The following is a 24,779-nucleotide window of genomic DNA, read 5'->3' on the forward strand; positions in this document are numbered from 1 at the left end:
AATGCAGAACTAAGAACAGATATAGCCCTTGGTTCACTCCAGACCTGACTGCCCTCGACCAGCACAAAAACATCCTTTGGCGGACTGCAATAGCATCGAATAGTCCCCGCGATATGCAACTGTTCAGGGAAGTCAGGAACCAATACACGCAGTCAGTCAGGAAAGCCAAGGCCAGCTTCTTCAGGCAGAAATATGCATCCTGTAGCTCTAACTCCAAAAAGTTCTGGGACACTGTAAAGTCCATGGAGAACAAGAGCACCTCCTCCCAGCTGCCCACTGCACTGAGGCTAGGTAACACTGTCACCACCGATAAATCCATGATTATCGAAAACTTCAACAAGCATTTCTCAACGGTTGGCCATGCCTTCCTCCTGGCTACTCCCAATCTCGGCCAACAGCTCCACCCCCCCGCAGCTACTCGCCCAAGCCTCTCCAAGTTCTCCTTTACCCAAATCCAGATAGCAGATGTTCTGAAAGAGCTGCAAAACCTGGACCCGTACAAATCAGCTGGGCTTGACAATCTGGACCCTCTATTTCTGAAACTATCCGCCGCCATTGTCGCAACCCCTATTACCAGCCTGTTCAACCTCTCTTTCATATCGTCTGAGATCCCCAAGGATTGGAAAGCTGCCGCAGTCATCCTCGTCTTCAAAGGGGGAGACACCCTGGACCCAAACTGTTACAGACCTATATCCATCCTGCCCTGCCTATCTAAGGTCTTCGAAAGCCAAGTCAACAAACAGGTCACTGACCATCTCGAATCCCACCGTACCTTCTCCGCTGTGCAATCTGGTTTCCGAGCCGGTCACGGGTGCACCTCAGCCACACTCAAGGTACTAAACGATATCATAACCGCCATCGATAAAAGACAGTACTGTGCAGCCGTCTTCATCGACCTGGCCAAGGCTTTCAACTCTGTCAATCACCATATTCTTATCGGCAGACTCATTAGCCTCTGTTTTTCTAATGACTGCCTTGCCTGGTTCACCAACTACTTTGCAGACAGAGTTCAGTGTGTAAAATCGGAGGGCATGTTTTCCGGTCCTCTGGCAGTCTCTATGGGGGTGCCACAGGGTTCAATTCTCGGGCCGACTCTTTTCTCTGTATATATCAATGATGTTGCTCTTGCTGCGGGCAATTCCCTGATCCACCTCTACGCAGACTACACCATTCTGTATACTTCCGGCCCTTCCGTGGACACTGTGCTATCTAACCTCCAAACGAGCTTCAACGCCTTACAACACTCCTTCCGTTTCCTCCAACTGCTCTTGAACGCTAGTAAAACCAAATGCATGCTTTTCAACCGTTCGCTGCCTGCACCCGCACGCCCGACTAGCATCACCACCCTGGATGGTTCCGACCTAGAATATGTGGACATCTATAAGTACCTAGGTGTCTGGCTAGACTGTGAGCTCTCCTTCCAGTCTCATATCAAACATCTCCAATCTAAAATCAAATCTAGAGTCGGCTTTCTATTCCGCAACAAAGCCTCCTTCACTTACGCCGCCAAACTTACCCTAGTAAAACTGACTATCCTACCGATCCTCGACTTCGGCGATGTCATCTACAAAATAGCTTCCAATACTCTACTCAGCAAACTGGATGCAGTTTATCACAGTGCCATCCGTTTTGTTACTAAAGCACCTTATACCACCCACCACTGCGACCTATATGCTCTAGTCGGCTGGCCCTCGCTACATATTCGTCGCCAGACCCACTGGCTCCAGGTCATCTACAAGTCCATGCTAGGTAAAGCTCCGCCTTATCTCAGTTCACTGGTCACGATGGCAACACCCACCTGTAGCACGCGCTCCAGCAGGTGTATCTCACTGATCATCCCTAAAGCCAACACCTCATTTGGCCGCCTTTCGTTCCAGTTCTCTGCTGCCTGTGACTGGAACGAATTGCAAAAATCGCTATCTGAGCAGCTAACCGATCGCTGCAGCTGTACATAGTCTATCGGTAAATAGCCCACCCAATTTACCTACCTCATCCCCATACTGTTTATATTTATTTACTTTTCTGCTCTTTTGCACACCAGTATCTCTACCTGTACATGACCATCTGATCATTTATCACTCCAGTGTTAATCTGCAAAATTGTAATTATTCGCCTACCTCCTCATGCATTTTGCACACAATGTATATAGACTCTTTTTTTCTCTTTTTTTTTCTACTGTGTTATTGACTTGTTTATTGTTTACTTCATGTGTAACTCTGTTTTGCTGTCTGTTCACACTGCTATGCTTTATCTTGGCCAGGTCGCAATTGTAAATGAGAACTTGTTCTCAACTAGCCTACCTGGTTAAATAAAAGGTGATAAAAAAAAAAATGTGACCAATAAAAATGGATTTGATTTGATTTGAAGTGATAATTGCCAGAGGCCTATTGGTTACTGAAATGTTAAGTAGGACTCTCTTACCTACAGTCTACAGAGGCACAATATTACTTCTCAGGAAGTAAAAAAGCTGTAGTTAACCTCTTCAGTCGACCCTCTACTTTTTTGAACATTCTGTTAAAAATCGCGCAACATTTCAGCGCCCTGCTACTCATGCCAGGAATATAGTATATGCATTTGCTTAGTCTGTGTGGATAGAAAACACTCAGACGTTTAAAAAACTGGTTAAATCACTGCTGTGGCTTTACCAGAACGGCATTTACATCGAAAAGCACAGGAAAAACTGATCACTGAAAATGGGGAAAATATATCCATGCGCTACTTGAACCCATTGATAAACGTGAACCACAATTAATTGACTGAGGTTGCAGTACCTACAGCTTCCACAGGGTGTCTAGAGTCTTGTCATTTCCCTTCGAGTTTTTTCTTGGTCAAACACATACAGGACACCGTATCTAATCCGGTCTAGGACCGGATATTTTCGTTGAGTTTCTAGCCGGACATTTTTCCAGACGGACAGCTAATGATCTTTAAATCGCCTCCTGATGAATTTTATCGCTTATTAACGTTTACTAATACCTAAAGTTGCATTACAAACGTATTTCGAAGTGTTTTGTGAAAGTTTATCGTCGACTTTTTGAATTTAAAAAAATGACGTTACGTTTTGAAACAATGTTTTTTTCGTTTATCACACAGTCTACATATAACGATATCTAGGCTTTATATGGACCGATTTAATCGAAATAAAGACCCAAATAGTGTTTATGGGACATCTAGGAGTGCCAACAAAGAAGATGGTGAAAGGTAATGAATGTTTTCTATTTTATTGTGCGGTTTGTGTAACGCCGAAATGCTAATTATTTTGTTTACGTCCCCTGTGGGTCTTTTGGGGTGTTGCATGCTATCAGATAATAGCTTCTCATGCTTTCGCCGAAAAGCATTTTAAAAATCTGACTTGTTGCCTGGATTCACAACGAGTGTAGCTTTAATTCGATACCCTGCATGTGTATTTTAATGAACTTTTGAGTTTTAACTAATACTATTAGCATTTAGCGTAGCGCATTTGCATTTCCAGAGCTCTAGTTGGGACGCAAGCGTCCCGGGTAGAAGCAACAGGTTAACGGTTGACAAATTTGGGTTCCTCTCCCACAGTGTGTGGGATGACCTAAAATAGTATCACTGTGTGCCACCAACCAGGCAGGCAAATCACACTCAAGTACTGTACATACCACGCCACAGAACAGTCAGGAATCAATGTTGGAATAATAGGACTCAGCGAGAAACTGAGAGAAATTAACTCTACTCCTTCTACTTCTGCACATCTCTCCATCCCCATCCTCCCTGTAGGTATTGTGCCATATTGATATGTATTACAGGGAGAGAAGCATGATAAGGTAATATGACAGGAGGGGCAGCACAGTGGGATGGGAGTGGATGCAATAACAGGAGAGTGATGGTGAGAGTGACTGTGAGTAAGCATTTCACTGTTAGTCTACACCTGTTTTTTCACAAAGCACGTGATAAATACATTTGATTTGAGTATAATGCAAGTACAAAGCCAACTGTCACTAGTTCCATTGTTAAGACTGGGAGAATGGATCCAGCAGGGAGAGCGGAGACACATATCCTCTGTATCCTGCTGATGATTCACGACCTGACTTTAAGCTCTGCTTTAAAATGATACTTACACCATTTCACTTGAATCTTTAATCTGGGCCCGTGTGTGTGTGTGTGTGTGTGTGCGTGCGTGCGTGTGAAAGAGAGAGAGGGAGAGGAGAGAGTCTGTTGCTATGCATTTTTACACGTCCCTGCCTCCCACCAGCCTCTTCACCTAAACCATCAGTGAGCTGAGCTGAATGCTCATAATGTAATGCTTCACCACTAAGGGCTCTGAGGATTAGTAAACTGTATATACAGCATGGACATTCTCAAAGAACTATCTCTCTATATACTGTACAGAGAAAAGGGCTTTATCCCCCTTCAGAATGTTAGCAGTGTTAAAGTTTTCTAAACCTTCCAAATGCCAGTATTCTAGATAATCTGGATAACCCTGCAGTTATGCAAGACAATGAGGCTGTATTCTGACAGTACAATGTTGAGAAATTGCCTGGACAGTCATTTTCACACACAAAGAAACCTCTTCACTAAATCGAAAAATAACATCCCAATTCTACCTTTGAGACTTTCAACGATCAGATTCTTTTTCGCTTCTATATAACTGTGAATGTTCTCAGAAGCAGCAAGAAGTCATAAATTCTCCTCGCCTGTTTGAGTGATAACATTTTGAATTGAACCAACCTGGTCTCAGAGCATTTCGTATTATTCTGTACGTAAATCTGTTACACTCCATTTATGATATGTTACGAATTACAATTCATATTATATGTTATCAATGTGCAAAACATACAATATGTTATGAATTTTCTAAATGTACAGTATGTCACATATTTTCAAAATGTATGATATGTTACAAATTCTAGTTGGATAAATTCTAGTTGGTGGCTAGGTGGATAACATTAGCTAGCTGGCTAACGTTAGCTAGACTAGGGGTTAGGGGTTAGGGTTAAGGTTAAGTTTAGGTTTAAGTTTAGGAGTTAGGTTAAAGGGTTAAGGTTAGGGTGAGAGGAAGGGTTTGCTAAAATGGTTAGGGTTATGGGAAGGGTTAGCTAACAAGTAGTTGCAAAGTAAATAAAAGTGGTAAGTAGTTGAAAAGTTGCTAATGAACTAAAATGTTAAAGTTGTCCGTGATGAGATTTGAACACGCTACCTTTGGGTTGCTAGACATTTGTGTTATACACCCACCCAACTACCCTACTTTCATTTGTGTCTTAAGTAACTATCTGTCTATGCCACGTTAATGATATCTTAGTGAGAGTGACTATCAAAATCAAATGGGGGCCCCCTGGAGCGCCCTGTTGGTATTTGGGCATGATTACTACAAGTCTAACTAACTGGCTAGACTAACTTACCAATCTAAAAATTGTTAGCTGACATGAGTATTGTGTGACAGTCAGTGACTGTCAGTAAATATTTTTGGTCGGGGGACCCCTAGCAACCTGGGCCCTTAAGCAACTGCTTATTTCTCTTATGCCTGGAGCCGGCCCTGATGAGATTTATATGTAAAACATTTACGTTTAACATCTTAGTAATTTAGCAGATGCTCTTATCCAGAGCAATTTATAATCATCTTTAAGATAGCTACAGTGCCTTCAGAAAGCATTCATACCCCTTGACTTATTCCACAATTGTTGTGGTACAGCCTGAATTCAAAATGTAATGTATTTTTTAAAATTATTATGTCTTACCCACCTGCACACAAAACCCCATAATGACGAAATTAAAACATGTTGAAGATTTTTTTATAGATTTATTGAAAATGAAATACAGAAATCTCTCATTTACATAATTATTCACAACCCTGAGCCAGTAAATCTTGGAATCAACTTTGGCTGAGATTACTGCTGGGTAAGTCTCTAAGAGCTTTGCACAACTGGGTTGTACAATATTTGCCCAACATTTTTTTTATTCTTCAAGCTCTGTCAAGCTGGTAGCCATTTTCAAGATTTCAAGATGCCATAGATTTTTCAAGCATATTTAAGTCAAAACTGTAACTAGACCACTCGAGAACATTCAATGTCATCTTGGTAAGTAACTCCAGTGTATATTTTGCCTTATGTTTTAAGTTATTGTCCTGCTGAAACGTGAATTTGTCTCTCAACTCCATCCCGTTTACTTATTATTTTTTTAAACTCCCTAGTCCTTGCTGATGACAACCATACCCATAACGTTACATGATGCAGCCATCATCGTGCTTGAAAATATAATTAGTGGTACTCAGTGATGTGTTGTATTTGCCCCAAACATAACGCTTTGTATTCAGGACATAAAGTTAATTTCGTTGCCACATTTTTAAGCAGTTTTACTTTAGTGTCTTATTGCAAACAGGATGCATGTTTTGGAATATTTGTATTTTGTACAGGCTTCCTTATTTTCGCTCTGTCAATTAGGTTAGTATTGCGGAGTAACTACAATGATGCTGATCCATCCTCAGTTTTCTCCTATCACAGTCATTAAAATCTGTAACTGTTTTAAAGTCACAATTGCCTCATTGTGAAATCCCTCACCAGTTTCCTTCATCTCCGGCAAATGAGCTATCAAATCAAACTTTATTTGTCACATGCGCCGAATACAACAAGTGTAGACCTTACCATGAAATGCTTACTTACAAGCCCTTAAACAAGAGTGCAGTTCAAGAAGAGTTAAGAAAATATTTACCAAATAATGAACTAAAGTAAAAAAGTAGCACAATAAAACAACAATAACGAGGCTATATACAGGGGGTACCGGTACCGAGTCAGTGTGCGGGGGTACAGGTTAGTTGAGGTAATTTGTGGAGCCTTTTGGTCCTAGACTTGACGCTCCGGTACCGCTTGCTGTGCGGTAGCAAAAAGAACAGTCTATGACTTGGGTGACTGGAGTCTCTGACAATTTTATGGGCTTTCCTCTGACATGCCTATTATATTGGCCGTGGATGGCAGGAAGCTTTGCCCCGGTGATGTGATGGGCCTTACGCACTACCCTCTGTAGCGCCTTACGGTCAGATGCCGAGCATTTGCCATACCAGGCTGAGATCCAACCTGTCAGGATGCTCTGATGATGCAGCTGTATAACGTTTTGAGGATCTGGGGATCCATGCCAAATATTTTCAGTCTCCTGAGGGGGAAAAGGTTTTATCGTGCCCTCTTCAGGTCTGTCTTGGTGTGTTTGGACCATGTTAGATTGTTGGTGATGTGGACACCAAGGAACTTGAAACTCTCGACACGCTCCACTACAGCCCCGTTGATGTTAATAGGGGCTTGTTCGGCCCGCCTTTTCCTGTAGTCCAGGACGTGTAAATAGCTTTCTTAAACAGCGCAGTGTGAACTCAGCCATATGGGAAGCATTTACTTCACTCCAAGTATGTGCAAAGTGTTATGCATGTGAAAGAGACTCTCTTTAGGATGTGTTGAATCAGGAAATGTGTTTTGTATGGATCAGGCAGGTTTATTTGTTAGAGCTAATGCGCAGACTAAGCATATGTGGAGTGATGTGTGTGTGCTGCTTTAATAATTGTTGCACCAATGAGGTCATCAATATTAATAAGATTTTGCTTAATTTACTTTATTGTATAAATAAAGATTAAATAAAAACCACCTTTATCATGATTAGGGCATATTGTCACCTGTATTTCCATCTGCTAATGTTTGACACAAGAATGATAGTCTATGTAGAGTAAAAATGATCTGGTTAATGTCATTGACCTGGGAATAATTGCTTTGAATAAGATATATTTCACATAAGCCCGACCATGTAAAAGGCAGGAGGTTGTCTTGTAGTCTAATGTCTGGGGAATCTCATGCAACAGTTTGTGCTTGCCTACCAATCATTCCAAACAACAAAAGTAACACTCATTCAAGGCATGATTCATTTAACACCCTATCCCATTGTTACTGCTTTTATTGAAAACTAGCACCATTGTGTAGCCATGTCATCAACAATGGGCATGTAATGGCTCACGTCAGTTTCTTTCAAGTACTCACAAAGAGACCCGATTTGGCTTTGACAGTCCACCATTTAAAAAGAAGGCAGACAATGAAACAAGACAAATTGTTGAGATCTCCATAGACCAAGTCTAACTCACAAAAGCCCCTTGAAGTAGAACAAAAATGTGTTTACGTAACATACCATTCCAGGTGTTGCCATAGTTTTAGGTTCTTCAACTACTACAGATGTAGGATCTTAGCCAGTTTCTCACAGCAGGAAAATAATCCTACAGTAGCAGAAAATGCGAATTATTATGCGGACTATAATTCATTTTTGTAGGGGTTGATATATTTTTCATAAGGGAAAATCAAGTCTTAAATTTCAAAATGGAAATACACGACACATTTTGAAATGTCCCGCATTGCAGGAAAGTTCACCGGCAACATCGTAATCAATTTAAGATCCTACATCTGTAGGTGTTTCTGAACAACCTACTATGTGGTGTTTGATATTATAGCTGATTATTTGATCTTGAGAAGAAAGACTAACAGGGACCATGGTGTCTAGGATAGAAGAGACAGGACCAGAATAGAACCAGAGGGTGATTACAAATGGATATTGGGCATTGTAAGCTTTTACTAGTGTCACGCCTGCTCCCTCTTGAGGTGCTCGAGGGTGCCAGGAGGCCCATCATTACGCACACCTGTCACCATCTTTACTCTGTCATAATCATCGTAAGAAGCGGACCAAAGCGCAGCGTGGTGTGAATGCATCATTTTAATGGATGACGAAAACGAAGTAAACTGAACAAAACAATAAATGAACAACGACTGTGAAGCCATATACGAAATGTGCTGACACAAGCAACTAACATGGACAATCACCCACCACCCACAATGACAAAACAAGCTACCTAAATATGGTTCCCAATCAGAGACAATGACTAACACCTGCCTCTGATTGAGAACCATATCAGGCCAAACACAGAAACAGACAAACTAGACATACAACATAGAATGCCCACTCAGATCACACCCTGACCAAACAAAACCTATAAACATACAAAGCAAACTATGGTCAGGGCGTGACATACGCTCATCGGCACTTCATGGGACTCACCTGGACTTTAACTTCATTGATTGACTCCCCTATATCTGTCACTTCCTCAGTTTCTTCCCCGTGTCTGCATTAATGCCATTTTGTTTACCCTGTCCTTGGTTTGTTTCCTGTCTTTCATTTATTAAATATTCCCCCCAATACTTGCTTCTCGTACCCCAGCGTCTGTCCTCACAGAATGCAGACACTAATATTGGAAGCATCAGGGAGTTTTAAGGGGGGGATTGGTAACGTCAGGTCCGGGTGCCATTGCCAAAGAAACCGGGGGTGCCACAGCTGGCTCGTCGGGCTTCCATGCCTTTGCTTGCTCGAGAGGTTTTCTTGCCTCGGTTGGCTCGGTAAGCTCCCATCCCATGTCATGCCTCAGCCGGCTCATCAGGCTCCCATCCCATATCATGCCTCAGCCAGCTCGTCGGGCTCCCACTCCTCAGCCGGCTCATCAGGCTCCCATCCCACTCATGGCCCAGCCGCCTCGTTGGGCTCCCACACCTCAGCCGGCTCATCAGGCTCCCATCCCACTCATGGCCCAGCCACCTCGTTGGGCTCCCATGCCTCAGCCGGCTCATCAGGCTCCCATCCCATGTCATGCCTCAGCTGGCTCGTCGGGCTCCCATCCCATGTCATGCCTCAGCTGGCTCGTCGGGCTCCCATGCCCCGGCCGGCTCGTCGGGCTCCCACGTCTTGGCCGGGCCCGTCAGGCTCGCCCAGGTGTGACGCCGGGTTGCGCCCATAGAGGGGGGGGTACTGTCACTCTTGCTCCTGCTCCCTCTCTCTGGTGCTCAAGGGCGCAAGGTGGCCCATCATTACGCACACTGGTCACCATCGTTACACGCATCAGCGCTTCATGGGACTCTGAACTTTTACTGATTGCCTCCCATGTATCTGTTCCTCAGTTTCTTCCCCGTGTCTGCATTAATGTTGTTTTGTTTCCTGTCTGTCATTTATTAAATATTCACTCCCTGTACTTGATTCTCGTCTCTCAGAATCTGTCCTCACAAATATAGATCTTTTAAATGACCTCTATCCTGCATCATACTACATTAAATGTCATCCCAAAGTTCACTAGGGTTCATCAAACTAGAATTCCTGACAAACTGTGGGATAAGGGGATACTGGGGATGATTCATGGATTCTCATGGGTCGTTTGTCACAGTGCTTATTACACCCAATCTAGAGGGTGCTGGCTAATAATTTTAAAGATTAAAATGTGTTAATTCTTCATCCACCTTGACAATTCATGTCAGCATGACAAAACATTAACCTGTAGTGATACCCCATCCCGTGAACGGGACCGTTGTTATCGTCGGACACTAATTAGCATAAAGCAACGGACATAAATCTTCCTAGAAAATCTTCCTATTCATGAAAATCACAAGTGAAATATATTGGAACACAGCTTAGCCTTTTGTTAATCACCCTGTCATCTCAGAATTTCAAAATATGCTTTACAGCCAACGCTAGACAAGCATTTGTGTAAGTTTATCATAGCCTAGCATAGCATTATGCCTTGCTAGCAGCAGGCAACCTTGTCACGGAAATCAGAAAAGCAAATTAAATAATTTACCTTTGATGAACTTCGGATGTTTTCACTCACGAGACTCCCAGGTAGACAGCCAAAGTACATTTTTCCCAAAATATTATTTTTGTAGGCGAAATAGCTCCATTTGTTCTTCACGTTTGGCTGAGACATCGCCCGGAAATTCCAAATTAGCTCCATAATATCGACAGAAACATGGCAAACGTTGTTTAGAATCCATCCTCAAGGTGTTTTTCTAATATCTATTCGATAATATATCCGTCGGGACAATTTGTTTTTCACTAGGACCGATTGGAGTAATGGCTACCACTTTTTTTTATTTTACACAAGAATCTCTCTCGGAGCCACAATGCGACCACTTACGCAATGTTGCCGCCAACGGCTATTCTTCAACAGAAATGCGTAAAACTACTTCACAATGCTGTAGACACCTTGGGGAATACGTAGAAAGCGTAAACTCGTTTATGGTACATTCACAGCTGAATAGGGAGTCATTGGAACGCAGCGCTTTCAAAACCTGGGGCACTTCCGGATTGGATTTTTCTCAGGCTTTCGCCTGCAACATCAGTTCTGTTATACTCACAGACAATATCTTTACAGTTTTGGAAATGTTAGTGTTTTCTATCCAAAGTTGTCAATTATATGCATATTCTAGCATCTTTTCCTGACAAAATATCCCGTTTTTAAACGGGAACGTTTTTTTTCCAAAAATGAAAATACTGCCCCCTAACACCAAGAGGTTTTAAGGTAGGATAATTTGTTTTTCCATAGGTGACAAATGTCTTGGGATTTTCTTCATAAATGTTTGAATTGTGGGAGTATACATGAACACTTATGCTTGTTGAAAAGAGAAAAGGTGGCACTACATTCCAAACATATTTCTGAGTTGCTAAATCAAGCCATGTGGTAACTACTTTTGGTTGGGGATGGATGTCACATGAAATGTGGGGTTGGTTGTCGCCAGAGTCATATACTATACATAGAGAGTTGGGCCAATACTGTGTCGGTCTGAACGTTTTGAGAACGCCACCTTCTCTATAAAGATATCAAGTGAAAGCAGATATGCAGTTTGTTGATAACACAACACAGTACAGACTTGGGTACACATTATCCTGAATGCTAATCAATAAAAATGTCTGTTAAATTCGCTGCTCTATTTTGCCTGTTTACAGCGGGTCATTTCATAGGGTATTGCCAGAGGAGTTCTTGTATTGTTACATCACCTTAATTTCGAGAATAATTAGGGTTAGTAGATTGAAATGTTACTGATATTCTGTAGAGCATCTAGAGATGGACTATCCAAATGTTATTCTTGATAAAATTATGAATTTGGCTAGGAATATTGTTAGGGCTCCCGAGTGATGCAGCGGTCTAAGGCACTGCATCTCAATGCTAGAGGCGTCACTATTGACCCTGGTTCGATTCTAGGCTGTATCACAACCGACCGTGATTGGGAGTCCCAAAGGTGGCGCACAATTGTCCCAGCGTCGTCCGGGTTTGGCCGGGGTAAGCCATCATTGTAAATAATAATTTGTTCTTAACTGACTTGTCGAGTTAAAAAAAGGTTCAATAAAATAAAAGAAGATCAAAGAAAGACTGTATGCTATATTGCTTCATTTCCTGTTACAAAAGGAAAAGCTACTTGCAAACATTGTAACAATCAACCCCATACCGTGTGACAACCAACCCTGTGATGTTTGTTTGATGGGTTATAACTCTATGTTGGAATAAGATATGAGGATAAAATAGGTCCCTATTTCAACTCAAGACCTTGGTCTTGTCCTAATATTAAAAGGAGTCTTGTAGGACACACTGGTGCTGAGACATATCCATGAGAGTAAAAAACAACCAACCCCAGTCTCCCCTATGGATGTCCAACATGACAATAACAGAGTGTGAAAATGTGCCTAATTTTGTGGTTTTCAGAGGCAATCTGTCAGCATTAGTGTAAATGACAGTGTGCTGTTAGTTGCAGTGTGCAGATGTAGACCTTTACACAACACACAATTAACTAATGAGGTGGATCTGGTAGCTTTTAGCAAAGTGTTTCTGTTTTTGTGGGGCCTGGGAGGCATACACTGATGTGGGGAGTCAACTCCGCATGGATGACATCACCACTATGGTAGGAGGGACCGTCACGCTAACAACTGGCAGAAGAAAGGGAAAAAAGGAGAGAAAGAGAAAAGGAAGTACCAGTAGAGAGTTTCAATATACGCTAGTATATTAGTGTGCAATGGTAGTAAGGTTCAAGACGAGTTACTGAATTACAGTAACACCACTTCCTCCACAAGGAAGGTGTTGTTCTTTTACTCCAAATGGGCCTTCTGACAAATTGGCTCTTGTGGTCATTCTAAGGACAGTTCATTGGTTAATGGTGAACATTCAGAAATGCTGTTTCTGTGACAATTAGCTGCAACAAACTCAACAAACTCATTTAAGAGTCAACAAGAGAGTCCTCAGTTGGTTCTTTACTATTCTAAATGAACCTTCTCTTTCCAATGCAGATAACCTAGGTCAAATGGGGTCTTAATGGGACCCAGTCATTCCAAGGACAGGCCATTGGTTATTGTACATGCTTAATGATGTTTCCTTAGCTATTAAGGCATGACAAAGTCAACAAGCTGATTGAGGACATTGTGTAAAAGGGTCTAATAGTGCCTCAGTCACGCTCTTTCAGGGTTAAAGGTTCAACAACCTCTGATTGGCTTTTTAACAAGGAGACCCTGCTCTTATAACAATGAATGTAGTTGTATGACAACTCAGAGTAGCCCATATATGTGTAGACATATACAGTACGTCATATTAACGAGTTTCGTTACATCAGAGTTTGTAAAAAGTATATGAGGTGCTTAGTATTTCTATAGCGAGTCTGGGTGATTTAGTGGTCGTCTGAGAGAGAAGCTTTGGCTATGCATGACTTACACCTATTTGAACATATGTACTGAAGGCAAACACACACACACTGTAATCGTGCACTGCATTTATAGGACTGGGGGAATGTCTGCCTGTCAGAAAAATCATTAGCCACAGCCTCAAATTAAATTACCTGGCCATTACAGTGAGGACTTGTCGTGGCAGAGTCAGAATTCTTTAGGTAACATTTATAAATAAGATGTTTTATTCATTTTATAGCATGCTTATGTGGGCAAAGTTACGTGGGACCAGAGAGGGGAGAGGTCTGGTTAGTCTTATCTGTGAATGTGTCATGTGTAAACTTATCTTTTAAACCATGTGAAGAGATGATTGAGGGGGAACCAATTATCTCTTGGCTCCACAATGTCTGTGTGCCAGTCACTGTCTCTCTATGATCTTGTCCAGGAGGAGGTGTATTTGATATATGCCATTGGGTAAGGTAATGGTGTTGGTCCTGAGTGGTACCAAGAGCGAGATAAGAACATAGTTTAGGAGACAAAACTGAATGATAATTTATAGCCAATGCTGTCTGGCTATGTGTGTCTTTGCTATAAAGGATCTCAGTTGCAATGTGTAAGTACTCTCAGAGAATTAATTTATAGACACTGAATTGATCTGAGAGTCACAGGGTTGTGATGGAGCTCATAATAATTAAAGATGGACTTTATGATAACTCTGACTTGTGTGGTGGTTTGCTCTCATGATTTGGTAAATACAGGAAATTTCCACTACAGACTACAGGGGTAAAATAAATCCCAGCACCCCCCACACATTACATATCCCCCTATGAAAGGACTGATCTCACCTCGTCAGTCAACGAAAACAGCAGCCCAGTGCCAGTAGATCAACACAATCTGAAAGACTCAGCAGAGGGTGGTTGGGTGGGTTTGGGATGGTAGCTGGGAGTGGGAGAAAATAGCTAGTTGATGCCTCTATTAGTTAGTTCCACATGTTAGATTGACGGTTAGAGGTAGATAGGACACTCAGTCACAGAGAATTGTAAGTTATATTTCTAATCAGACCCAGAGACCCTGCAATGTTCTGCTAGTCTCTTTCTGAGGTCCACTTCCACTGCACACACAGAATATTTAGAGAGAGAGATACAGTAGGGAGAAAGAAAGTGCGAGAAACATGGCAAAATAGCCAGAGACAATTATAAATAAATGTACATACTGTAGCGCTTCACTTTTCACTTGACGTCCCGAATTCCCTGAGGGAAAAACCCAATACAGCCCATTCCTGAAGTGGGAAAGCTGTAGGGAGGCTGTGGGTCGAGACAATTGTATTAGCAGTGATCTTATTCTGCTTGATGAAGGGGTGGATGAGAGGCAGGTGGTACAGCACTGTAGCAGCTCTGTTGATTTGAAGTTTATGTGAATGTGTGTGTTTGTGTGTGCCCCAGGATGTGTATGTGCTCGTGCATGTGTGTGTGCATGCTTTCAATTGTAAGAATGTGTATGGATGCTTGCGGTTTTTACAGAGGAGGTGTAATAGTTAGCAGCTTCGCTGCATTTCTCTCCCCCATCTCATCAAACCCATTAAGGGGTTGGGGAGAAATCATTAGCAGAAAACCACATATCTGGTATATTTCTGGTCTGCTGGATCCAGGATCTAAAGGAATTCCAAACAGAGAACTCATGGAAAAATGGATTTAATACGTAGATCTAGAATCTGGAGACGAAGAGGTTAGATTTGGGATTTGGGAGTGTTTAAGCATTTATATGGTGGTCTCGACGCAAAACTAAGACCGGGTCTTTACAGACGCTTTACAGACGCTTACCACCCCTTGTTTGCAACCCTTTTAATTTAGTGTACCCTGCGTGCACAACCTATGTGGAATTCCTAGTCTCTGGTAGTATTTGGAAAAGCCGATCTGTGGTCAAGAATGCCAAGTTCATTTTAGCCTATGCCGCCCTTCAGTCCCTTTACTTTTTGGCCCTGATGGAGAGATGGATCACTCCAGAGAACACTGCTACTCCAGCTGCTCTCTGATCACATTTTCTCTCATAGTCTGAGAGTATCTGGTCATCGTGGTGGTGGCACAGGGCTACTCATTTCTCTTCTTTTCTCCCTCACTCACCTGTCCATCTCCTCATTTTGGTTGTCACTGTTACTTGTCTACTTAAGCTTAACATTGTTGTCGTCTATCTATCTGACTTCAACCTCCCGACGTCTGCATTCGATTCATTTCTATCCAACTCTTTCTTTCCCCTCCTTGCCTCATTTGACCTAACCCTTTTCTATTCCCCTCCCACTCACAAGGCAGGCAATATGCCTACCCTTATCAATGTAAGAGGCTATTCATCTACTAATCTCATGGCAACCCCCCTCCAGGTCTCTGATCACTACTTTGTTTTCCAACCCTAGCCACTCAGCCCCTACCCCAATTGTCATGCGCCGTCGCAATCTTCACTCTATTTCTCCCACTACTCTCTCCTCTTCTATCCTATAATCCCTTCATTCTATTAGTCCTTCTCCCGCATGTCTTCTCATTCTGCCTCTTTGAATCCTACTCTGCTCCCATTCCGCATCCGATAACTCGCACAGTCCCCTTTCTTCTCAGACTTCTGGGCCCTCCTCTCCTAATTCGTGGCTGAGTGATGTATCATCCTTTCACTCCCTCCTTTCCACCTTCTCTTCCTCGTTATCCGCCGCTAAAGCCACTTTCTATCACTCTAAATTTCCAGTTTCTGCTTCTAACCCTAGGAAACTCTTTTCCACCTTGTCCTCCCTCCCTCCTTAAGGGGGCCTTCCTCTAACACCGCCTGGTATTGAGGTCCTGGATGGCAGAAAGCTTGGCCCCGGTGATGTACTGGGCCGTACGCACTATCCTCTGTAGTGCCTTACGTCGGAGACTGAGCAGTTGCCATACCAGGCAGTGATGCAACCTGTCAGGATGCTCTCGATGGTGCAGCTGTAGAACCTTTTGAGGATCTGAGGACCCATGCCAAATCTTTTCAGTCTCCTGAGGGGGAATAGGTTTTGTGCCCTCTTCACGACTTTCTTGGTGTGCTTGGACCATTTTAGTTTGTTGTTGAGGAACTTGAATCTCTCAACCTGCTCCACTACAGCCCTTCGAATGGGGGGGTGCTCGGACCTCATTTTCCTGTAGTGCACAATCATGTCCTTTGTCTTGCTGACGTTGAGGGATAGGTTGTTGTCCTTGCACCACATGGCCAGGTCTCTGACCTCCTCCCTATAGGCTGTCTCGTCGTTGTCGGTGATCAGGCCTACCAATGTTGTGTCATTGGCAAACTTAATGATGGTGTTGGAGTCGTGTCTTGCCGTGCAGTCATGAGTGAACAGGGAGTACAGAAAGGAGTGAACACGCACCCCTGAGGGGCCACCGTGTTGAGGATCAGCATGGCAGATGTGTTGTTATCTACCCTTACCACCTGGGGACGGATCTAAGATCCAGTTGCAGAGGGAGGTGTTTAGTCCCAGGGTCCTTAGCTTAGTGATGAGCTTTGAGGGCACTATGGTGTTGAACGCTGAGCTGTAGTCAATGAATAGCATTATCACATAGGTGTTCCTTTTGTCCAGGTGTGAAGGGCAGTGTGGAGTGCAATAGAGATTGCATCATCTGTGGATCTGTTGGGGTGGTATGCAAATTGGAGTGGGTCTAGGGTTTTCTGGGATAATGGCATTGATGTGAGGCATGACCAGCCTTTCACAGCACTTCATGGTTACAAATGTGAATAGTAGTAGTCATTTAGGCATGTTACCTTAGTGTTCTTGGGCACAGGGACTAGGGTGGTCTGCTTGAAACGTGGTTGGAATTACAGACTCAGACAGGGAGAGGTTGAAAATGTCAGTGAAGACACTTGCAGTTGGTCAGAGCATGCTCGGACTACACGTCCTGGTAATCCGTCTGGCCCTGCGGCCTTGTGAATGTTAACCTGTTTAAAGGTCTTACATCGGCTGCGGAGAGCGGGATCACACAGTCGTCCGGAACAGCTGATGCTCTCATGCATGTTTCAGTGTTACTTGCCTTGAAGCTACCATATAAGTTATTTAGCTCGTCTGGGAGGTTTGTGTCACTGGGCAGCTCCAGGCTGTTCTTCCCTTTGTAGTCTTTAATAGTTTGCAAGCCCTGCCACATCGGAACCAGTGCAGTAAGATTCGATCTTAGTTCTCTATTGACAATTTGCCTGTTTGATGGTTCATCGGAGGGCATAGCGGGATTTCTTATAAGCTTCCGGGTTAGAGTTCCCGCTCCTTGAAAGCGGCAGCTCTGCCCTTTAGCTCAGTGTGGATGTTGCCTGTAATCCATGGCTTCTGGTTGGGGTATGTACGTACAGTCACTGTGGGGATGACGTCATCATTGCACTTATTGACGAAGCCAGTGACTGATGTGGTATACTCCTCAATTTCATCGGAAGAATCCCGGAACATATTCCAGTCTGTGCTAGAAAAACAGTCATGTAGCTTAGCATGTGCTTCATCTGACCACTTTTTTTATTGACAGAGTAACTGGTGCTTCCTGCTTTATTTTTTCTTGTAAGCAGGAATCAGGAGGATAGGATTATGGTCAGATTTGCCAAATGGAGGGCGAGAGTTGGTCTAGAGTTTTTTCTCTCTGGTTGCAATTTAACATACTGGTAGAAATTAGGCAAAATAGATTTAAGTTTCCCTGCATTAAAATCCCCGGCCTCTAGAGGCGCCACCTCTGGATGAGCGTTTTTCCTGTTTTCTAATGGCCGTGTACACCTCAATGAGTGTGGTCTTAGTGCCAGCATCGGTTTGTGGTGGTAAATAGACAGCTAGGAAGAATACAGATGAAAACTCTCATGTTAGATAGCGTGGTCTACAGCTTATCATGAGATACTCTACCTCAGGTGAGCAAAACCTTGAGACTTCCTTAGATATTGTGCACCAGCTGATGTTTACAAATATACATAGACCTCCACCCCTTGTCTTACCAGAAGTTGTCGTTCCATCCTGCCGACACAGTGTATAACCTGTCGTCGTTCAGCCACGACTCGGTGAAACATAAGATATTACAGTTTTTAACATCCCATTGGTAGGATATACGTGCTTGTAGTTCGTCCACTTTATTATCCAGCGATAGTACGTTGGATAATAGTACCGATGTCAAAGACAGTTTAGCCACTCGTCGCCGGATCCTCACAAGGCACCCCCATCTCTTTCCGCAAAACCTCTTTCTCATGCGAATGACGAGGATGAGGGCCTGTTCGGGTGTCTGGAGTAAATATTCTCATCCGACCTGCGAAGGTGAACAGCAAGGCACTGGAGTCACAAACCACCCTTGTTGTCTGCCTGGCCGGCTCCCCTCTCTCCACTGGGATTCTTTGCCTCTGACCCTATGTCAGATTCACTATGTCAGATTCTGATACATGGTGGCACTCTTTGACACAATGAATCCAGGTGCTTATATACATCCTGATACATATGGCACATTGTGTCTGACAGTTTACAGGAGTGTCAGTATTCCCTCCAAGTAACATCATTGGCTGTTAGTGAGAAGGAGTGGAGGTTTCGCTGGAAGGAGACTGAAATATAACAAAACTGTTTAACATAGAATCACCAGATTTTCGACGGGTTTTTGGAAATAATGTTTATTACTTTATATAAAATATTAATAACATTCCACCCATGAGGCCTCTAGGCCATTTGACTGCAGGAAATGGGTAGGTTCTACGTTGAACTCTTTGCCTTACAAAGAAACCTTGTCTTCCATAAAGGGTTCTTGAGATCAAAATGAGTCATGGCTCATATACTGAGATAGAGTGACAAAAATACAACTGATTGGAGATCTCACAACTGGACAAAAAGGTCATGTTCATTTGAGAAAGCAATGCTGAAACACAGAAAAATAAGAGACATCCCATTCACACTTTTTTATTGCAGAATTGGGATCTGTGATGAATGAACATTGACACCAGTTCATCTTGAATAATGAATCGACATTGAATGAATGAAAATATATTTTTAAAATGTACAAATAATACAACTTTTTTTTTTGTCTTAGTAAGTAGGCTATTATTTTTAAAGCATAATTTCAGGTGAACATAAAAGTCCATACCAGAGGTGGCCAACCTCACTCCCACTCCCAGATCTACTGGGTGAGCAGGCTTCTATTCCAGCCCAGCAATAATACACATTATTATCACGTCATTAGGTTTGATAAGTTGAGCAGACTTCTATTCCAGCCCAGCAATAATACGCATTACTATTAACTCAGTAGGTTTGATAAGTTGAACCAGGTGTGTTAGGGCTGGAACAGATGCCTGCACACCCAGCATACCTCCAGGAGAAGGATTGGCTACAGTTGTAATAAGTTTGTAGCTTACATTGCATGTGACTTTAAACTGTATTGTTGTAAACAACATTTGCTAACATAAGTACACATTCAACGCATGATATACAAGGATGTGCCAGCATGGCTTGGGACATTCTATGGGAATTCTTCATCTGCAGAGAGGCTTTCACAAATCTCCATATCTGAGGACAGACATCACAAAGAACCAGGCCTCATTTATTACTATTAGACAGCCCTGACTATTATCTCTCTGTGCTTCATAGTTTTCATAATGTCATTCCACAACGTGCCCTAACTAGTACACCTACTCCTTTTCTGACAGCTGGAGCAGAAAATACTTTCACTCTCTTCCATTGCTGTTATCTACAAATGCATTTGGAGCATGGGTTTTTAATTTGCATGTCACATGGGACTAGGGTGGGCATTCTATGTCCCTTTTTCTATGTTTTGTATTTCTATGTCTTGGCCTGGTATGGTTCTCAATCAGGGACAGCTGTCTATCATTGTCTCTGATTGAGAACCATACTTAGGTACCCTTTCCCCCACCTGTTTTGTGGGAAGTTAACTTTGTAGTTGTTCAGGGCACATAGCCCAAAGCTTCACGGTTGTTTTTTTGTTCTTTGTTTTGTCGGCGTCATTTTAAAATAAAGTTAAAATGTACGTGACATTGCAATGATAAATAGGCCGACATCAAGGATCTGATGAAATTTCACTTAGTTATAGTATGTAAAGTTGGCTAGCTAACTAGCTAGCTAACAAGAAGCTCATCAGCCTACACACAGTGATCTGCTGTAGCTAGTTAGCTAGCTAATAATACAGCAATACATACAGTTGAAGTTGGAAGTTTACATATACCTTAACCAAATACATTTAAACTCCTAACATGTAATGCCAGTAAACATTCCCTGTCTTAGATCAGTTAAGATCACCATTTTATTTTAAGAATGTGAAATGTCAGAATAATAGTAGAAATAACAATTTATTTCAACTTTTATTTCTTTCATCACATTCCCAATGGGTCAGAAGTTTACATACACTCAAGTAGTATTTGGTAGTGTTGCCTTTAAGTTGTTTAACTTGGGTGAAATGTTCCGGGTAGCCTTTCACAAGCTTCACACAATAAGTTGGATGAATTTTGGCCCATTCCACCTGACAGAGCTGGTGTAACTGAATCAGGTTTGTAGGCCTCCTTGCTCGCACATGCTTTTTTAGTTTTGACCACAAATTTTCAATAGGATTGAGGTTAGGGCTTTGTGATGGCCACTCCAATACCTCGACTTTGTTGTCCTTAAGCAATTTTGCCACAACTTTGGAAGTATGCTTGGGTTCATTGTCCATTTGGAAGACCCATTTGCGACCTTTAACTTCCTGACTGATTTCTTGAGATGTTGCTTCAATATATCCACATAATTTTCAACCCTCATGATGCCATCTATTTTGTGAAGTGCACCAGTCCCTCCTGCAGCAAAGCATCCCCACAACATGATGCTGCCACCCCCGTGCTTCATGGTTGGGATGATGTTCTTCGGCTTGCAAGCCTCCCCCTTTTCTTCCAAACATAACGATGGTCATTATGGCCAAACAGTTCTATTTTTGTTTCATCAGACCAGAGGACATTTCTCCAAAAAGTACGATCTTTGTCCCCATGTGCAGTTGCAAACCGTAGTCTAGCTTTTTTATGGCAATTTTGGAGCAGTGGCTTCTTCCTTGCTGAGCGGCAGTTCAGGTTATGTAGGAGGGCTAGTTTTAATGTGGATATAGATACTTTTGTACCTGTTTCCTGCAGCATCTTCACAAGGTCCTTTGCTGTTGTTCTGGGATTGATTTGTACTTTTCGCACCAAAGTACGTTCATCTCTAGGAGACAGAACATGTCTCCTTCCTGAGTGGTATGATGGGTGCGTGGTCCCATGGTGTTTATACTTGCGCACTATTGTTTGTACAGATGAACGTGGTACCTTCAGGTGTTTCGAAGTTGTGGAGATCTACAATTTATTTTCTGAGGTCGTCGCTGATTTATTTGGATTTTCCCATGATGTCAAGCAAAGAGGCACTGAGTTTGAAGGTAGGCCTTGAAATCCAGCCACAGGTACACCTCCAATTGACTCAAATGATGTCAATTAGCCTATCAAAAGCTTCTAAAGCCATGACATAATTTTCTGGAATTTTCCAAGCTGTTTTAAGGCACAGTCAACTTAGTGTAAGTAAACTTTTACATTTTCAAAATGTATTTACTTACTTGCTGACTTACTTGAATTGGTTGACACCTTCGCCCATGCCCACAAAGTGGCCAATCTTTTGGAGCGAACAGTTGTCAAATGGAGGCACTTCTTCTGGGCGAAATGTATCATTAGCGGAAGGCGGCGTGTCATTAGCACACGGTGTCGCTCCTACCTGCTGTATTCCAGAGAAAGCCATGCCCGACAGGCAGGATGAAGGACACTGTCTACCGGTCACCACCGCCTCCCGCTGGTGTGACACCGTGTATTAGCTAGCTAACTAGCTAGCTTGCTCATTAGGGACACCATGTGCTAGCTAGGTAGCATGCTTGTTAGCTAGCTAGCACACAGTGTTGCCCCTTTTTCCTGGCTGGTGTTTAACAGACTGGCTGACTAAGCTAGCACACAGTGTCCTACGCGCCCTTCTGTCGAACACCTCCCCTCGAAGTCGTTAACAGAACTGCGGGAAAACAGTGCCCGACAGGGTTTATCAGCGGCTTAACGCCACCTACTGTACATGAGCGCTCCCGCCTATCTTAGCTTCAACATTTAACAATAGATGTGTCGTAAGGCTTGTACATGAACGCTCCCGCCTACCGCCTATCCTAGCTTCAACATTTAACAATAGATGTGTCGTAAGGCTTTTGCTGCATACCATCATCACTAACACACATTCAAAGAATCATTTTTTATTTATTTAGGTCTGGTCTGTGATTAGCTGAATCAAGAGTGTTATTGCAGGGCTGGAAAAACAACCTACACATCAAGTTGCTTTCCAAGATAGTAGGATACCCCTGGCCTACTCACTGTTAACACTGTACGTGAATGAAGTAAACAATTTCAGCTTTTAAAGAGCATAATGTGAATCCCCAGGGCTTATAGGATACTGCTCTACATGTGAACTTTTTATTCATGCTTTTTAGACCTGTTTATAAATGTAACTAATAAAAATCCTGGTCTGTAACTCAGTGGGCTACAGTAGAACCTAGACCTTCAGTTACATTTTCTCACAGGGGGTGGAACATAAACTATTTTGATGTTTACAGCAATGAGCACACTTATTTTAAAGATACATTATAATACAATTATTCAATAAGGGATCAAATACTTACTTTTGAAATGTCAGGATGTGTCAACAAATATGAAACTTTGAGTGACGGGCTCTATCAAGGTGGGTCAAAGCTTTTCACAGCATGTATCCCAGATGTCTCTGAATGTTTTCATTGAGTCTGATTCACACAGTTCCTCAGTGTGTTCAATTGTGTGTTGAAGTGTTAATATGATCCGTATCAGACCTGGACACATTTGGATGCTCTAGGACATATGCTGTGTTGGAATGTGTGTTAAGACCTGTCAGATGTTGATACAGGGATATTCTGTACAGGGAAGAGGACTGGCTATCCCTCTGAGCCTCGTTCCTCTCTACGTTTCTTCCTAGGATTCTGCCATTCTAGGGAGTTTTTTCCTAGTCACTGTGCTTCTACATCTGTATTGCTTGTACTTTGAGGTTTTAGGCTGGGTATCTGTATAAGCACTTTGTGACAACTGCTGATGTAAAAGGGGCTTTATAAAATACATTTGATTGATTGATCAGTGTTAAATAGGCTCAAGGCATTTCAGAGAACCAGTGATAATACCATTAGTAGTCTCAGCTCTGTCAGCTCAGCTCTGTCTCAGCTCAGGCATGGTGTCCACTGCAGTCTATTTTAGCCCTTTTCTCTCCCTTTCCAAACTGTTTGGCAGTAGGGCATTTTTTTGTTTGTTGAGGAAACAGCCTAGGTCAGACTAGGCACAAACTCTGTATTTTCTCTAAGTAATCTTCCTCCTAAGACAGTCAGCACATTAACTTTATATTGTGACAGATTGGAAAGTTCTGCTGAGACATACTGTGTGCAGAAGCATAAAGCGACAGGGACTTAATCAATTAAGAAGCCATAACCAAATCCTGGCGAACACCGTAAAGCTTTATGTTGCCCTTCAGTCATCTTTCATCTCACCTCAGTCTCTCCATTCATCCATGTTACACAGAGGCCATTTTGAAACAATGACTCATGAGGTGATTGCCCAATTAAAGCAGGACCAGATGGTAGGAAAAGTAGGCCCAGATGGGACTCCTTGGTCAGAGCTCTGAGGTTAGCACCCAGAAACCCTGACACTAAGCTCGGTGACAACTCAGAAGGACCAAAGTGACTCATAACCTCTCTGTGAAGATTCCGACAAGTAGAATCTGTTAGATAGATAGACGAGGAGGATGGAGGAGCAGTCATGGTGAAATGATGGTACAATCGCTCTTGAAGGTTAGATGAAATACTAATGAGTGGGTTAATGATAGGCTCATTGGAGCCAATTAAAGCGCTGTAATATCGAGTGTTATCGGGGAGGGAATTAGTAAAAGTCTAAAAGTATTTGGTTTTAAATATACTTAAGTATCAAAAGTTAAAGTAGGTACTTTCAATTTTTTTTATATCAAGCAAACCAAATGGCACAATTTTCTTGTTTTTTAAAATGTATTTACTGATAGCCAGGTGCACACTCCAACACATAATTTACAAACAAAGCATTTGTGTTTAGCTAGGAATATGAACGAGCCTATTCGAAATTCAAACATCAACAAGTACTGATAGGAGTCACTCAGCTTGGCCCAGGGCAAGCCTCAATTGGGGCTACTGTGTTGCTGTAGTGTTGATGGTTGAGGGGTTCATGGGATCTAGTTTGCCTTGCCGAAAACATCTAAGGACATGATATGTGTGTTGTGGTTTCGCCAAGTAGCGCTGGTCCCTCTCCAAGCGGCT

Source organism: Oncorhynchus nerka, linkage group LG7 (assembly GCF_034236695.1).
Source record: "Oncorhynchus nerka isolate Pitt River linkage group LG7, Oner_Uvic_2.0, whole genome shotgun sequence".
Lineage (NCBI taxonomy): Eukaryota > Metazoa > Chordata > Actinopteri > Salmoniformes > Salmonidae > Oncorhynchus > Oncorhynchus nerka.